We start from the raw sequence: 16,971 nt of genomic DNA on the forward strand, positions 1-16,971 counted from the left end.
CATCAAATCTTTCAAGATATAACTCAATTTATGAGATGAAAACAACGAAACACATGGGTCGTGTAACATTTTAAAATATTCGATCAACATATTAACGCATTGCACTTATAAAATTAAACGATTACATTGTTTGAGTATTTACATTAAATATTTGATTTGCACACCAAGAATTTAATCATGACTAGTAGACTGTATTTAATAGTGATCACATACTTTTTATATGTTTATTTTCACTAGAATCGGTGAAAGTGCCCATTTGCCAATCAAATAGTTAGATTGCTTCATGTAGTTGGGAGCCCACTGCGGAACGTCAGAAGGAAACTTCACACGCCTCGCAATACTGATTTTGTACACAATAAATGTTAGTCTATAAAGCAACGTCTGTTGATTATATCAATTTTTACATAAAGTAAATTATATATATATACATTTACTAAAACATTACACTTCGTTCTGAGTGCCTGCTACTATTTTTAAGCAGAAACGAAACAACCAGTTTATTTATTTATATATTTATTTATTTACTAAAAACAAGGAGGAATTCTCTTTTGAAAAGCCCAGAAAAATAGGATAAAAATAGAATGAGAGTTGTAGGTGTCATCCAATTTTTTTAATCTTAATGTTCTGCTTTGAAAAAATATATATACAAAAAACAAAGACAAATCACATATGTATCCACAAGTATCTGTGTATGTATGAATAAGCAAACAAAAGCACGTTAATTCGATGAAGCTAATGATATTTTTATGTTTCGTGAAAAAATGATTTTGAGAATTGTTTAAATCGTGTCTCATTTTTAGACTATTTGCATACTGTTAAAAAATGGTATTGCAAAAAAATTAAGGACATATATAATGTAGCAGAGAATATGTTCGTGGTGTGTCCAGCGTTAACGACGCTGTGGAATCAGTATCCAAAACAATTAGAGGTTAAATCACTTCTAAAGAATATAAGACCTTCAGAACATAAAAGGACGGTTAGTACAAAGTTTGGTTAGTAGATTTAGGTACTTTAGATTTCATCAAAACGATGGTTCAGGCCGGACAAGAGATTGATATTAAAAAAATGGATGTTTAACATGGTTAGATTAAAACTGAACCGTAGAAGACTACTATATTATTGCTGCAAACCCTAAACAGCATATAGTTTGATTAGCAAACGTGAGGCAGAGAAAAGTAGAAGAAATGTGGGTGTATGCGCAGAGAATAATTTGACCAGATGTCGTGAATGCGCAAATCAATACACACGTACGTGCATTCTTTATCATAGGCCTCAGAGATAAGAAGTTAACTACAGTTGTAATAAAAGATGAACGGCAGGATCTTCAAACTATTTACCCGAAAGCCATAGCAGAAGTAAAATGGAAGACACGGGTTGAGGAAAGCTATGGACGTTATGACAAATCCATGGAAGTTTTCACATTAGACAGCGAATTAAAGTCGGGGCCATACGAAAATAAACGAAAAGGAGTGAATCGAATAGAAGGTTGAGGACGAGTATATACATCTAGGGAGAAGGAGCGAAGCTAACAGATCATTAGGTGTCACTATTGCTGCGAAGAGAGGAATATACAGAAACACTGTAAGTGAGCTATCCAGGGACACGGGAACGCCCCGTTAGTACGACGTCCAAGGAACAGAACAATAGTATATTGATACACATAATAGGTATCATGGGCGCAACAAATTCCGTTTCAAATAGAATAGAAGGTAAATATCATAGAGCATTTATGAATATTGGTGTAGAAGTTTATCTAATAAATCAGTGTTCATTTAGACAGGGATATTAACTTAGATGAAGTCGTAAACTTAAGGACAACGAATGGGTCCTAATTAAATGTGGAAGATCCCTTCTGGATATGCTAAGGAAACTAGTTTTTTTTTCTTACATAGGCATAACCACTTATCAAGGTCCAGACCACTCGAGGATAAGGGTTAAAAGTGTGCAGTAGTCGATTGGACAATATAGTAATCGTTAGTAATGGAAATTCGCTAATTTTTTAAATAAGTGGAACGGCTCATCAAGAACTTTTTTTTATGTTGAACTTGAAGACAGCCATATTGTAGTAAGCTGGAAAGCAGGAAAACGAAAGACAATTCCTCAGCCGTGCAGTTAAAAGAATTAAGCTTTGTTCATGGAATCGTCGTTTAGTTTTAGACACAGATAAAGGCTGGGGGAATTATTGATAGGGTTTTCAGCTAGCCGAGTGCTTCTTGTGAAAGTTTGGCGAGGGGGGACCATAGATTGAAGCTCAGTCGAACACTTTCTATGAAAATAACGATAAAGCAGAGACAAACCCTCAACATCTCTTCTGTAAGATAGAGGTTGCAGCGAAGAGAAAAGGGCATCTCCTACGAGGCTACGAAGTCTATTTTGAACTCTATCAAGGCAGGACACGTCCTTCTAGCATTTCCTGTTAAGATGTGGCACAGTATCCTATCCTAGGACGTAGCTGTCTCTTATATCGATAGAGAATTGCATCAGCAATGAGATATCTACTGGATCTATAGAAGGATCCGGCCATTTTTCTAGCAGCCTTGGCAACAGATTTGATGTACGTGTTCCATTTAAGATCAGGAGTAAAGCTCAAGCCTAGAAGCTTGTCAAAACTACAGGCGTCCCCAAGACGAGAGCTATTCATTTCAATTGTTGCCAGATCTGGATATGAAAGCTGATGATGGAAAAAGAGAAACATTAGAAGTAACAATCCACCTCTTTCCCCATTGTATCACATGATCAAGATCACCCAGCATAACTTATTTGTGGGTAAGGTCTACACAAAAATCATAATACTAGGCGGTTATTCGCTTAAGCAAAATGCTGGGAGACTATATTTTCATTTAGGGGTAACAAGGGATTAATACATAGCATTAGAGGAAGATACTCACATTTCAGCAATAGTTTCTCTAGCAAGGAAAATGACGTTTGAACCCCGATCATCTGCATGCATGCACAGAGCTTGCGGGCTTTAGAAATGGGCAAGGATAGAAATACGATATAGAGCTAAGAAGCACCCGGTTCGTAAGCAATCGTAGTGGAACTTCAGTGCGCTGGTAAAAGCAACAGGTCTAGTAGTTTCCGCTGCTCATAATGAATAACACAATTCATACGATCACTTTAAAAAGGGGTTGTTAATTAACAAGTTCTACTACGGCTGGTAGAATTACTGAGATTATCATGCCGGATAAACGGATGAATAAGGTCTCGGGTTTAAATTTGAACAAAATTGATAATATAAAAAAGTTAGAGATCGATGTGTTGCTAAAATGAAATCGTGAACTCTTCGTAACGGCAGAGAAATCCTTGGGCAGAACCAATACTGTAGAGATAGATATTGATACCAGATAACATGATTCCATAGAAAATGCGTGCATCAAACACCCTAAAACACAATAAAATGATGGATCTAATGGAAGACAAAAGGATGCGAGAAAAAATAATTGAAAGATCGAGCTGCCCGTGGAGTTTCCCTTATAGTATTAGAGGGAAAGAAAGATGCTAGTGAGCGTTTTACTTTAGAGCATTGAATAGTCTCGAAGAAATATATCCGAGCATTGCCAGTTATCGGCCGTGTTTTAGCCTCGCGTTTTCAGCGAAATACGTATCGAAGTAAGATTTAACATCAGAGTACTGGCAGGTTTAAATGAATAAGACAATTAAGTGAAAACGCCCTTCACTTGTCACCATGGCTTATTTCAATTTACCGTTACGCCGTCCGGACTCGCGAACGCCTCCGGCGTCTTCCAGAAATTGATGTCCATAGTTTTACAAGGACAGAATAGATTGTCATGTCCGTATTTGGATGATATTCTAATATTTTCTAATACAATGGAAGATCATTTAGAATATATAGATAAGGAATTAGATAGTTTACATTAACAGCATATCAGGTTAAAGGTCACCTAGTGCGAATTGTTTAGAAACGTATTACAGTATCTGGAGTTAACAGTTAGTGATAGAGATATACTGTCAGACTAGCATTAGGTCAAATCTATAAACTTGATTTCGACTTCAACCACTGTGAGAAAAGTGAGGCCTTTGATCAGAATGATTTCATAATATCGGCGATTTATAAATGAAAATCCATTATCACCGAACCGTTAGTGTGTCGTTTTCTATGTGATGATAAATATTGGCTTGCCTTTGATAGCCTAAAAATGAAGCTCCCCAATATGATAATGCTGGTTTATGCTGACAAGGAAAATGGTCACAAACTCTATATGAAATTCATCGATAATTCGATTAGGACATGGCTGTCACAAATGGTATATGGTAAGCTGTATATAAAAGTGGAAGAAAAGGCTATTTACTTTTTATCTCTTAAGCTAAGTATTACACAGATCAACGATGTAAAAGGGAGCATATGCTCTAAATCGATTAAATCACTAATTGCATAGTGAAACGTTCACTATTTATACGAATCATATACTACTAGAATATTTACTAAACTTACCTATACAAAAAGAAGAAATATACAGACATCGGCTTTGGAGCTGGCTATAATTGCACCATACGGTACATGGATAGTAAAGAGAATGGTTATGCGTGTTTTTATTGTCTCGCGCTATGAATTCATTGAAAACAATGACAATTTTCCTGTTAAAATAGACAGTAAGAATTTTGTAATTAGTGTATTAAAATTGAATCACTTCAACCCAAAAAAATTTCATCATATAAGAACGCGGTGGTGTTATCGGTAAAACACGGACGCCATACGTTATCAGGTATGATTAAATTAGAGAACAGGAAGCTGATAAGGAAATTGAGAGAGATGCAGATGAAAAACGGTAAGGCGTCAAAAACGTAGGAAAAATATGTTATGAGTCAACATAGGATATTATTTTACCCAGCCCGATTACGAACCATTAGTCTTATTGTATTTACCGTTACATCTTAGAACAATGGATGTTAGCCCAATATCACAACGATAATAGTCACATGGGAGTGGAAAAACGTTTAACGCTATTAAAGAAAATATTTATGGCCTGGTTTATTTAAGGTCGTAAACGAATACAAAGATAAATAAATTCCTTGCTATTGTCACACTGAAAAGTTAAAAAAAAACACGAACTGGAGATGAGTTAGACTAAGTAATATATATTGAAACAAATAACAACATATAACAAGAGCAACCGTCAAACTAGCGGACAACGACAGTACACACACAGCACCGAGTTAATTTATGTAGTTCTTAAAAGTTAATTTAATGCGTCGGCGATTCCCCACAATACCCTATCCTATGCGAGTTTGCCCCGCTAAATTCTTGTGAAATCAGTTCTGTTCTGGGTCGATAATCTGGCGGTTTGTACACTTTTTCTTGACCATCGCTTCTTAAGCAGCAGATAGTAGCAATCGAACCTTTTGAAAGTGGTGTCGATCATTTTCCGAGTAATGTGTAGCAAATGTTATCTGAGTGATTTTTTATTGTTTCAGTTGCGTTTCGAAGCGTCTTGTACCTTGTATTTTATACTTGACATCGTCACTCCTTTACAATTAAATTTAATGTCGGCGTGTCCTTTGTTATATCATTCATTAATTTCTCAATTGCATTCTAATTCCATTCCGCAGGTTCGGTTATTTTAGTATTTCTTTTTTCATCCACGAAGGTTGGCCTTTAGAAGCTGATACATTTGATCCAACTTCATATCTGTTAATCTTACTTGCTGCAAGAGTAGATATATGTTTTTCTTTTCCGTGTGAGTGCAAGCCATTTTTAGTTTGCCTTAAAAGAAAACATTTCTTTTGTGCGACCCTGTTTGTGACCCTTTTATTTTATCTTAATTTTAATGGTTACTTCGTTATTTTCTAACCTATTTTCTAATCATACGATTTCTTCTTACATTAGTCTTTTTTTTAATTTGCTGTATGTAATTCATTTAAAAATCACAGACTGTTTCTTATAAGTGAATTATTTTGAAACAATTTCGTATGTTCTCGTTTCTGTGACCTTCTTCAGATTTCTGATTTTCTAATTAAAGATGTTGGCTGATAAATACTAATTTTTAAAAGTAGTAATTGAATTTAAACCAAACAAATTTAAAGTTGTTTTCTTTCCAGAACGTACGCATTCAATGGTGTAATATTTTCCTCAAATTTATAAGCAAAAATGCTTCCACTAATACTTCAGAATATAATCCAAGTCCCTGGTCGTGCCTACTTTAGAGTTATTTTCCGTTGGAATGCGATATTTACGATTCCGCCACATACGTGAATTTATAATTGACTGACCGGATCATGAATTTTACTGTAATTTGTCGGTTTTGTAAAATATCTTAACGATGATATATGTATGCACATGCTCGTCGGTCTTTTTCCCTTGATATTATCTGTCTTAAAATATTTTATTTCTATTTTGAAAATGCAACATTTTGATACTAAGTTTGCCACACTTTTTACACGTTTTATATTGTAATAGACATATATTTTCCAATGCAGTTAGAAACATAGATTACATTACCTAGAGGGTAATTTATCTTGCCCTTAAAATGTCTATTTTAACCTCTGGGTTGCAATTTCTATTTTGCTTTTATGTAAATAACCTTTATTTTTAAAGAGAGACTAAACATATTTGTTTTTCTCTTTATTGGGGGTGATGCGTCATTTTTAGAAGTATACTTTATTTCTCGGACGTAAGCTACGCTCGACTCCTCTATGTTTCTGAGGCACTTCGCATGTTTAAAACTCTTTGGCAATCTGCTGCAAGTTTTTTTTTCTAAAGTGAGATTAGATTCCTTTTAAAGTTTTAACAATACTCTCAGATGGATCTCAACATTTTTACAGACACCAGACCATGCGGAAAATTATGCACTTGAAATCATCTGCGTTAATGCAGCTAGCTCGAAATTGTCGCAGGAGTTGTTAACGACTAACGCGATATTAACTAACTTTCGTTGTTTCTCATAGCCAAATTAATGCAAAACCATCTCTTATGGCAAAGCGATGTAATTGGACTTAAAATTTCGAAAAGTTCTACGTGTTACTTAACGTTTTCCTGGAATTACAGATCAATAGTCTTTTTAGCAAGAATGTATTTTACAAATCTACTGTGTTCCATAGTTTATAAAAGTACACAGACCTTTAGTGTCCCAAATCGTATTTTGCAAAAAACGTTGTATCGCGGTCCGGTTTATTGGAAAGCTTTTAAGAAGTAAGTCCTGATATTCTTGTATTTTTTGTTGCTGAATTATAATTTCTGCAGGTTTTTCTAGTATAGTATTTCTTGTTTATTCAGTGCTTGTTAGTGTCGCGTCTATTGTTTCTGTAATTTTTGTTGTATATAATGGCATCCTTTTCTCCATTTTCTGTTGTTGTTGTTGTTGTTGTTGGAACATCCTCAAGAATACTTCTTGAAATTCCTCCATCCTGTAGGCCACTTTTTTTCTTTATGATTGAAGTTTTTTACTTAAGAAAGAAAACGCTTTAATATGGTGTAATTACTGTTTAACCCTGCACAGTGAAATAAGTCATTGTTTTCCCTGAAAGAAAAAAAAGATAATTTTAGCAAAACAAGCTTATAATTTTCCAGTCAATTAATCTTTAAGTGATAGATTTTGCGCATAACTTTAGGCATATTTTTCGGTGCCCAACAAAAACAGCCTTTTTCCTAATTAGTTACGAACAAAAGAATTGGTCTGTCATTAATCCGATAGCTTTGGTGCGCAGATATTAATACTATTTGTCTTCCCTTAGTCCGTTAGTTGAATTTTTTTTTTAAGTTTAAGTTAATCTGCGTTTTCCTCATGTGAATTTGAATCCTTGACGCTCAAAAATTTCGTAGGCTATGAACTATTTTAAATTCAGCTTTGCAGTAGTCACCAATCCTTATTCACTAAGGTTTTCTCTCACACAGTTGTTGTATTCGAATCGGTTGTTTTACTTTTTTTGGTGGGTATCACCTTGGTGAATTCAAATCCTTTGTCATCAAGTTCTTGTGACCTTAAAGAGCCACAAAAAAAAGCACTTACATTGAGATGAACAGACGAAAAAAAAAACAATTTTAAAGATCAACCGTCGTAGAATATATCGGCAAGATAACGAATTAAGAAAGTACACAGTCTTAAATCTCAGTTTATAATACAAATCGAGAGAGTTCATCTTAATGCATGTATGAGTCCTTACACCACTTGAGCAATCAGAAAGTTTAGGAAGAAACAATGCCAACATGAAGAAGTGCGATTTGCTTCTTTTTTCTTTCGCCACACTGGCGTTAGATGTCTCCGGACCCTTTTCAAAAGCACTTTCATGTAACCAGTAGATAGTTACATTTAAATTATGTGCACTGAATAGACGGAAGCATTTGTGGTCGCTAATAATTTTTAATAAACAATGGCTCATACGTTATTTGACGAATTTATTTCCAGATTCGAAGCGCCACTTCAGTTCTTAATATACACCTAACATAACTAAAGATATAATAATTTATTAAAGGAGCTCAGCATACATCACTTAATTATATTGTTCTATTAACATGAGTAATGGTAAACTAGAAAGGTCCCATAGAACAGTGCATGATGTTTTAGCAAAGAAGATAGAGAACGACGAACAGTCATGGGACAGTTACTTCAATCAGATGCTAGTGACTATTATAATTTATGTGAGCGCAAAAACAACAACAAAGTTCTCAGCATGCTACTTGCTCTATAATAGAGTTGTCATGTTGTCATTAGATTAAACCGCGCATTGTATACTATAGATAAACATTATGAAGTCGTTCCACAATAAATGCACGAGCTCTTTAACTTAGAAAGAACATTAAAAAGACTAGAAAATTATATAGGAGAAGATATTGGAGAGTACAAATACTAAAACTAAGACCGTAGAATTTTAGATTGGCTATATAGTTTACTGTAGGTATGTGCATGCTCCTTGTTATAGTATATTGATCTTGTTCACTTAAATATCTCTTTGCAAAACGATATCAAGATTTTTGTCATTGTTTCTATACCACAATTTTATTAATGCTATGTTATATCTATTCACTTTATTTCACTATATTACTATTTTTGCCATACATGTATTATTTAAGTGAATTCACGTGAGTGTATGTCATGATACTATTGATGCACCAAACCCCGTAAGAATACCGCAATCCTGGGCAGATCAGTGTCTGCTTAAAGAGTACAAACATAGCTGCATGTAGCTTATGAATATGCTAATAATAGAACATGTGTTCATTTGGTTTACTATTATTTAACCATACTTACTTATAAGAATTTGAATTCAAGAAATAACACTTGCATGCTCGTAATACTACTATTTTGAGAGTTGGAAGAGTTTTACTAGTTCTCATGCATTGAATACTTTATTATATCCATTTTTGTGAGGTTTGCTTTTTACATTTACTTTGTTTTTTTTCTTTTTAGTGAATTCACAGTTTCTTAGACAAACAGGAGCCATTGAAATGAGCAGCCATCATTGGCCCAAGGATATAGTGAAACGCTCGTTGGAGATTCCCGGAAGGTTAACGAATTTGACAGTTCAATGCGAACGATCTGAAAATTGAGGAGCCCAGGGGTTGCAATGAGATCAATATAAATCGGAAGATCTGGTCTAAAATAAGTCAAAGACGCATACGCATAACACAAGATATAAAAAACATTACGTTTCTCGTTTAGAACTTATACTTATAAATGGTTTATAGCTAAACTGTGTGCTGGTTTTCGTATAGTAAGTTTTTACCGTTACAGAACTTTGTGCATTCACACTCGCATGCCAATATCTTTATATGTCGTAAATACAATAATGTGATTATGACAAATATAACATATTAGAGGATGTACCAGGTGCTGGCTAGTATTAAAAGTAACGGTCAATTCTTTTATAAAAGTTAAGTAAAAAAAAAAACGGAAAGACACCTATTAGTTTCTAGTGCGTAATGAATAAGTTGCTGGAATCGGTGCTAAATAAAGTAACGACCCCCCAAATAAAACTTACTAAGTAACATACAATATGGTTTCAGTTCTGCTAGATCTACAATAGATGTGATGACCCTTTTATATACATGGAATTAACGAATCTCTCGACTGAGGCTTCCTTCCTAGGGTAATTGCACTTGACATATCAAACGCCTTTTGATATAATTTGGGGTAAAGGTGTACTCCACAAAAGCTCCAGCTACAGTATAGCTGGAAGTGTCTTCTCAATCATTAAATCCTTTTCCTCTGATTTATTCAGAAGAGGAGTTGTTGATGAGCAGAAATCAAAAGCTCCAAATATTAATGCTGGAGTCCCTCATGTGTCTATCCTGTGACACACCATCATCCTGATTTACACAAGGATCTCCCAAAGCACATCCTAACATTATTTGCAGACATTTCTGCTGACGGCACTACCATCTATGCAACACTGGCTGTAAATTGCCAAGTTTCTCTCTGATTCGATCTCCTCTAATCATAAGCATGTGGTGTAATGGGGAAAGAAGAGGCTGGTTAATTTTAATTCATCTAAAACCGATCTCTTATCTTTACATCTTCAACGCTAGTACCCCGTCTGGCATCCCAGGTTCAGATATGTCTGATTGCCGACCCAAATAATGGGGAAACTCGAGTTTTGGATTTCCGGTTGGTTGGCTGCCATAGATCTTGTAGTCAACGACGTTGTTTGGCTATAGAAATAATTCTATAATTTCTCAAATTCTATTAGGAATTCCTCGGTAGGTAAGCATTGCTACATTGCATCGTAGTGTTGAGTGCAAAATTCTAACTTGTGAGACATCCGCTTGGGGTTATTAGCTGTTTAGATAGCCGCGGCCCTTGTGGAGACGAAGTAGGTCCATTCTACACCCGGATCTCGCCGTGATTTTCATTAGTCTGTATTAGGTAATAGAACATCTTGTGTGCGGGGGCGTTTGCTCAGTCGACAGAGTGCGTGCCTCGCATGCAAGGGGCGCATGCTTTGGATCCGGGGTTCGGATATGTCTTACTGATGAGTGCAAATGAGGGCGAAACTTTAGTGCGTAACTTCCGGCTTTTGGCTGCCATGGCTCTTGTAAAATGCGACGTTGTTTGGCTCTGGAAATCATTATAGAATCCACCAATATATATATATATATATATATATATATATATATATATATATATATATATATATATATATATATATATATATATATATGTACGTATATATATGTATGTATATATATATGTATATATATATTTATGTGTATATAAATATATGTATGTATATATATGTATATATATATATATTTATGTATATATATGAATGTATATATATATGTGTATATATGTATGTATATATATGTATATATATTTATGTATATATATGTATGTATATATATGTATATATATATTTATGTATATATATATGTATGCATATATATGCATATATATTTATGTATATATATATATATATGTATATATATATATATATATATATATATATATAGTGTAATTCGTAGATCGTTTCTAATGCGATATTTCGTTGAGTTTCTAAGAAATCGCACTAACATACTTTCGTTTTAAGTAACCACGACTACGTTTTTGGTCCGAAGTTTTCGGTTAAATTAAAAATAAAAAAATACCGTAGTTTAGGAAGCATACTGGTAGTGGCGCAACCAAAACAGGAGTATATATAGCAATAGATAATCGATAAAGATTACTTGAATTTTTATAAAGATTTGTTATCATGTATTTCCCAAAGAGAAGCATTAAATAAGATTAACCAGCATGCCATTAATGATGAGATTGATCCCTCCGTTCAATCTCAAGAGACAATGGATACTCCCAGTAAGTATAACTGTGCAAATAATTGAGTGGCGAGGGTGCGCAACTTCCAATCACACTATTCTTTAGTCGGCATTGCTTTAATTCAATGCCAAGTAGAAGTTATATGCAAATTCCCACATTCGCAACGTTCATTTTAGTAGTGACCAGTCTCAACATTGCTTAACTCCGGTGAAAAAACATTATATAATGTAATAATCTATAAAAACATAAGGTATGACATTAATTAATGGAAAATAAACGGAATATTATATATGCTCATTTAAGAAAGAGCATTCATATTATTTCAATATAAATAAATAGCCTATAAAAATTAATGAACGCATAGGGTTGGTTATATTTTATGGTGGCCGCAAATTGACACCTAAATACTTGAAGTTTCGATAACGACGTTATAACAGAAAATGTTTCTTGACACCTATTCAATAAATTTTACCATGACATTTATTGGATAGGTTACTACACGCTTTTTTATTTTTATATTTAAGTCAATACCGGAATATGAAATATTTAGGTGTCAATTCGTAACCATTTTTCTTTTTCTCAAGTCACGGTACGTACAATATGTTTTACAAACCGATTAAATTTTTAAAATTGAGTAAAACCACATACAACTTTTTTATGTAGGTCGAAAAGTAACACATCATGCCTTTGATAGGATTTATTTGTTATATATTGGTTTTTAGCCACAGTTTTGTTCAAATGTGTATTGTAAAAAACATTAATTTTATTTTAATGTGAGATATCGTATAATTACTCTATGATAGATACACGCCATCTCCCTTGTCATGATTTATTGTTACGTATCATGGAATAACTAGGATTAGGATATGAAATGTATACAATTATACAAATGCATATAATTCTTTTATTTATAAGTTTTGGTAGAAATTTACAATACAATAATTGTATTGTGTTAATTATGTTTTCAGAATCAATCATCGGTATTTTATAGAAAAATAGTGTGTCGTATATTTAACAGTATTGATATATGTTTCTCTATTTGAACCAAGTAAAAAGAAAAACAAAACGTAGAAAAAACAATAAAGAAATAAGTCTGAAATAATTGATAAGTATAATGTGAATAATAATAAAAGTAAAGTAATTAAATGCAAATCAAAGAAAAGCAAATGGAAAGAATAGTATAGGTTGGAAAGGTAGAATTATCGCCCTAGAAATGAATTGTTGTTGTTGCAGACTATCTACGAGTCAACCAGTTCTGCACAAATCCCAAAACCGAACGGAACCTTCGATCCTGTCTAAAAGTTATACACTATTTTGCGAGTAAACTCGGAGATGCGTACATGCTGTACAACTCATGCTATATTTCGATCAAAGTTACGACAACAAGGGCATTACGAAAACCCTGCAAATGAAAATCCGAATGGGTCCATGTTTGAATGCACGGCTAGGGTGATGTAAACAAACTTTCCGGCCAGGGTTATGGTTTGTGGTTGCTAAGAGTATTGGCCACATCATGCTACTTCACATCTTCGAAGTCGGCATTAAAGTCAATATCTAAGTGTATCTAGGTGTGCTGAAGAATATTTTGATCGCCTAGCACAACCAAACGGCAGCCGCCAGACACTGGTTGTGGCAGTCAGACTCGGTGCCGGCCTAAAATTTGAGAAAATGACCCAGGTTGGGTGTCTGAATGGGGTGCTACGACTGTTAAAGAGAGGTGCGGGATAACTGTGTCCAGGCAAGCAGGAAGAGACCAAGGGGAGTCCCTGGATTAGAACGACCAAGATCCATGACATCAATCTGTCATGGATCAGAAAAAAAAAAGCAAAAGTGCAATAAACAAGATATCGAGAAAAGGTTAATAGGTCGAAGTTGTACTAATAAAAAGAGGAGAGAGAAAGAAAGCAAAACCGACAGACGGGCGGAAGCACGACACAGATTGACAAAGGATTCTGCAACCCACTCTCTGCAAATAATCTCTACTGCCGTCATTTGTTGAAGTGTATATAGAAATAAACAAAGTATTTACTATAAACAACGTGTCTCGTATTCTTCTAAATGAAACAAGGGTCGATTTTATATAATCTAGATGCTCACAAATTAGAGATATATGTAACATACGTATAATTTGGTGCCCTGACCAGGATATAGAAATATATTTTAGAATATTCGGTGCTGTGGATGAAGAAAATGCTAGGCAGCACTATTGATCACAAGGGGGCTGGTTGGACACTTCATAAATGGGTTAATGTACAACAATGACGATTTAGCTTAGATTAGAATTGAAAACGACCTTAAAAGACTATTATCGGATAGTCGCAAATCCGAACACGCACATAGTAGAATTAGCTAATGTAACACAGGTTAGAGAAGAAACGATTCAAGACTATATGCAGAGAATAGTGCGACTAGCAGAAGGAACATAAAGTGGGAGGGATGCAGGTAATGCATTAGTAAAAAAACAAAATCTAGGATTTTTTATAGAAGGTCTCAGAGATAAAGATATAAAAATGGCTGTAATGAGAGATGAACCTTCGGATCTCCATGCAGCTTATGAGAAAGCCTTAGAAGAAGTGAGATGGAAAATTCGGCTTAACGCAAGCCATGAATACGAAGATGAATCCATGGAGGTTTGTCATGCGGGACGGAAGGTTAGAGTCGAAACCGACGGTCCAGAAGAATTCCCTAAACAAGATAGATGGAAAATAGAGTATAGAACAGAGAATAGGGGCCAGATAAAACAAGAGAAAAGGAAAATACTAGGTAGGTTATAATGTGTTTCTATTGTGGTAAGCTGGGCCACACGTGGAGAGATTGTAGATACCGGAGTCAGGGAAACGGAGGCGCACCGTTCGTACTAGGCTCGATAGACGGAACGAAGGCCTACCGATGCATGTAATTAGTATCAGAGGAACCGCAAATTCAGTTTCTATTAGAATAGATAGAAATAGACTAAGGGATTTAGTAGATACAGTTGCAGAGGTTTATGTCATAAAAAGTAACGTTTTTAAAACACTTATACAGAAATCTGAGTTACATGGTAACTCAATTAATTTAAGGCTAGCTAATGGGTCTCCATTAATTGTGGAAGGTATAGCCTGATTAAGGATAAGGATAGAAAGTCAATTCATCCACCATGATTTCTTTTTTGCGAAAAACCTGAATAGGAATATAATACTAGGCGACGAATGGCTTAGGCAAAATGGGATGAGGATGTATTTCGACTGAGGGGCAATAAAATATGCAATGAATAAATAACGTTAGAAGAAGATGCTTATATATCAGCAATAGTAAGACCTAGAAAAAAATAACATTAACACCCCGGCACCTGCATACGTGCACGGCTCCTGCTGGTATTAAAAACGGTGAAGGACTTGAGTATAAGGTAGAGCAAATAGATAGAGTATTCCTTAATGATCTTAGTGGTATTTCAGTAACAAATACCGTAGTAAAAATTAAAGGGTCAAAAAGTTTCCCGGTTTTAATTATGAATAACATAAATCAGACGGTTACCTTAAGAAGAGGTTGAAAAATAGCTAGGTGTAGATCAGCTGGCAAAATAATGAAGATTGCCATGCCAAAGAAACGTAATGATAATATCTCTGAAAAAAACTTGAAAGGGATAAAGTTCCCGAGGAATTCATGTTAGAGATCAATAAGGTGCTAAAGCCGAACAAGGATTCGTTCGTTACGGAAGATAGAAAACTTGGGTAGTACCGATACCGATAGTCTTGATACTGGAACGCATGCGCCCATCTGGAAATGTCCGTACCGGACACCGCTTTAGCAGAAAAAGTAGAGTAAGCAATAGAGGAAATGATGCAAGCTTGCGTAATCGAAAGATCAAACAGCCCGTGGAGTTTTCCGATAGTCTTAATAGAGAGGAAATACGGAACTAAAAGGTTATGTGTACATTTAAGAGCATTACATAAAAAAAACAAAGAAGTATGCCCGTAGGTTCCCAGTTATTGATGATATTTTAGCCTCGCTTGGGTCGGCAAAATACTTTTCAAAGCTAGATTAAAAGTCAGGATACTGACAGGTTAAATTGACAGAGAACCATAAGGAAAATCTGCGGTCACCTGAAACATGGCGTTGTTCCATTTTAACGTAATGACGTTTGGACTTGCGAACGCCCTTGGGGTCTTCCAGGAGTTAATGTTCGTAGTATTACAAGGACAGGAAGAATTCGCTGTACCGTATTTGAATGGTATTCTAATATTCTCCAATACAAACGAAGGCCATATAAAACACATAGATAAGTTCTTAGGTAGTTTGCGCAAGCACAATCTTGGGTTAAAGGCAACGAGTGTGAGTTTTTTAATAAATAAATACAGTATCTGGGGTTCAAAGTTAGTGAGAGGGGTATACAGCCAGACATGGATAAAATCAAGTCTATAAAATGGCATCGCCTCCAACCTCTATAAAGCAAGTAAGAGCTTTCATTGGTATGACATCGTAATATCGGCGACTTATAAAAAAAAAGAATCCGATGTCACCGAGCCGTTAGCCCGATTATCTAGGACGCGTGCACGATTTTATTGGGACGATGCATGTCAGTCTGCCTTTCATAGCCAAAAAACGGAGCTTGCAGATATGGTAACATTGGCGTATCCCGATCCGGAAAAGGAGTGCCGGCTGTATCTAGATGACGTTGATCATTCGATTGGGGTATGTCTGTCACAAACGCAGGGTAAGGAGGTAGAAAAACCTATTTACTTTTATCCCATAAGTTGAATAATACTCCAACCAGATGGCCAACGATAGAGAAAGAGGCATATACGCCCTGAATAAATAAAATCTCTATTTGCATAGTGCAACGTTCACCATCTATACAGATCATAGACCATTAGAATATTTACTAAACTCACCAATATAAAATAGGAAATACAGACGTTAACTTTAAGCATGGCCGGTTATAATTGCACCATACAGTACCTGAAATGGAAAGACAACGTCTGTGCGGATTTGTTGTCACGCGCTGTGGATTCGAGGCAGGAAAATGATGATCCCCCAGTAGAAATACAGTAGGAATTACACGGTGAGTGCAATAAACTCAAATCATTTTGATCCAAAAGATTTTGTATCACATAAGGATGCTGAAGACTCATCGGTAGCACACGAGCATCCTACATTATCGGGTTTAGATGTATGTAAGGAACAGAAAGCAGATGGGGAGATTGGAGATTTAAACATGCGAATGAAAGGCGGTAAAGTGTCCAAGATGGAACAGAAGAAGTACATAGTAATGGACGATATAGTATAT

This window comes from Euprymna scolopes, chromosome 5 (genome assembly GCF_053919585.1).
Source record: "Euprymna scolopes isolate OS-2025 chromosome 5, ASM5391958v1, whole genome shotgun sequence".
Taxonomy (NCBI): domain Eukaryota; kingdom Metazoa; phylum Mollusca; class Cephalopoda; order Sepiida; family Sepiolidae; genus Euprymna; species Euprymna scolopes.